Consider the following 2,714-nt stretch of genomic DNA (forward strand, 5'->3'; position numbering starts at 1 on the left):
AAATAAGGGGTTAGAATTGCGGTTGAGAGAAAAGAAAATCAGAAACTAGACGAAAGTGAGGTGTCTAATGAAGAATATCAACAAGTGTTAGTAGGGGAAGAAGACAGAAAAGAAAGATACAAACAATATTTCAGTTAGTTAATGAATATAGAGCTTTCAATCGAAGCAATATATCCAAAAGCGCCAACACAGAGGGACAGGGGAGACAGACCCTCCCCTAGCTCCTCTGCAAGCTAAAAAAATGATATCCAATATCCTAAATTCTCAAAATCGATTACAAAATCATAAATGCCCCCCCCCCAGAATTTTCACATATAAGTACCCTTAAATACACCGTGGAGTAAAGGGTTTGTTAATAACATTTGTAAAAAGGTGACCAAATAACCAGATGTATTTCCTGTGGAAGTATAAAAAGCGATGGAAAGTAAAATAATTATTATAATCAGCAAAGTAATATGTGAATAAAAAACGGTAAATATTTGAAAAATAAATTATTTAGTTTTAAGAAGATAGTGGAATGTAAGTATTAACACTGGGTAACTTCGACCAAAATTTTTAAAAGTTTGTACATATTTCTATCATCCCATATACTTATTGTTCTAACTGTAACAGATTTTATATACAAATTAAAAATTAAAAAATAAGAGGAAGAACAAGTATATGGTATTCAAGTTTATATTTTAAAGTTAAATCATATTAGCATTTGCGTTTTTCGACATTAAACTGTATTGTACTGTACTGACTACTGAGTTTATTGGTGTGTCATGAACGAGCGACCGATAAGATCTTAGTCACGGAATATTGTTATACTTACTTATGAAAGTGATTTTATACACCGTCGACTGATTATTTTTTCGTTTGTGTGAATATCTTGATTATTATAAAAAATTAGAATATTATAAAAAAAAGTATGATTTTCTTAAGGAAACTATAGTAGATATAGCTACTTTATAATTCATCAACCGCTATAATATAATTTTGCTTTTTATTATTAATAATATAATCAGTCCTAGATTTTATCTCCGTCTTAATATATTTTAGTTATTCTGCTCTACAGCCATTTTGTTATGTACTTTTACCTACTTCAGAACAACGGGACAGATTTACATCCTCGAAGCATTACTTTGAATTGTACTAAGAACTATTGTGACAACAAGAATAAAATGATTGAATTCCTTGAAAGAATAAACATAATAACAGGAAAAAGTAAATAATTTATTAAACAAATTAATAAGAGTAAAATCGAATTTCTAAGGTAATCCCTTTAATGGTTTTTTATCAATGCATTTTAACCACGGACATTGTGTTATGACCTGTGGAAATTATGACCGGTTAGTCATAATTTTTTAGGAAATCTGGTAAATTTAATTATAAATAATTAAACCATATTTCTATTATTTGTATGTTTCTATTACTCTGTTTTTTAACTAAAATTAAAAAAAAAAGCAGAGACGGTCTAATAATATACCTAATATCATGTTGTCTTTTTGTTTCTATACAAATTTCATTTTAAACCAAAAATAGTAAAATACGATAAAAAATGGTCAAATTATTTTTAAATTCGGTAAATTAAAATAATATACATATACTTTACCATATTGTACTAAATTTAAAGTACATGCAACAGCAATTTTTTAAAGGAATAGTCATTTTAGTTAGAAAAAAAATCATATAAAAGCAATGTTACATTAAATGATCAAAAACAGTTTATACTACTATCGTATATGCCATATGGTATAAAAGTTAAATTGAAAATATTATTTTAAGGTGTAATTTTAGAAGATACCAATTATAAGCATACAAATGTAATAAAGATAATGACTGGTTGATAACCAATTTTGAATAAATATTTCTCAATTTTGTAGCGTTCTAAGCTATAGAAGGAAGGAGGATTAATAACAAATATTAAGTTTGCTATTTAACTATTAAACCTTACCCTTTAAAACTACCATTTAAAATAATATTCTTAACTTGATAAACTGTTTTTGATATTTTAGTGTAATAATGATTTTATAAAAAAAAACTTTTTAACTTTTTTATTGAAAAAATTGGTGTAATATGAAATTTTGATCGACGTATTATTAAATCATGTTTCGGCAGAAATTTTTAAAATATAATAATCGTTTAAATATTATGATTGATAATGTTTAAAATTACTAATTTGATTACAAGTATTTTTTTAATTACTTTTTTTTAAAAAACACTTGAAAATAACTTCAATTTTGAGTTAGAAATTATTCGAATAGTTTTTATTTAAATAATGATTTTTTTAAATTATTATTTAGATAAACGTTTTATTTTAATAATGCACAACTCTGCTTATAAGACTAGACCTTGTGACGGCGGAAACAGTTCTAAAAATAAATAGTTATATTTATCTAAATATACAACAACAAAATAATAATCGGTCATTAAAGTTTAAAGCGTAAGATAGATAATACAATTACAAGTGAATATAACATGTGTCAGTACTTACATTATACATAAATATATAAACATATGTAAACATGTTTGAAAGCAATTGGACCAGTGTCTGTGTAAAAGTTTATAAATACTGTATTGTATCTGATAACAACGGAATCGCTATTATATTACACGAGATCGCAGAGAAAATTGATAGTTCCTATTTATGTATGTTTATTCACCGGCGCTGCCGGTAGACAAAATCCGTACTCGCGTGTATATAAGACAAAAACTAAGTATTGACACCATTT

This window comes from Adelges cooleyi, unplaced genomic scaffold (genome assembly GCF_023614345.1).
Source record: "Adelges cooleyi isolate 19-005CV unplaced genomic scaffold, UGA_ACOO_1.1 ACOO_flye_CR_arks_rails_tigmint_CR_PRNA_23, whole genome shotgun sequence".
Classification (NCBI taxonomy): domain Eukaryota; kingdom Metazoa; phylum Arthropoda; class Insecta; order Hemiptera; family Adelgidae; genus Adelges; species Adelges cooleyi.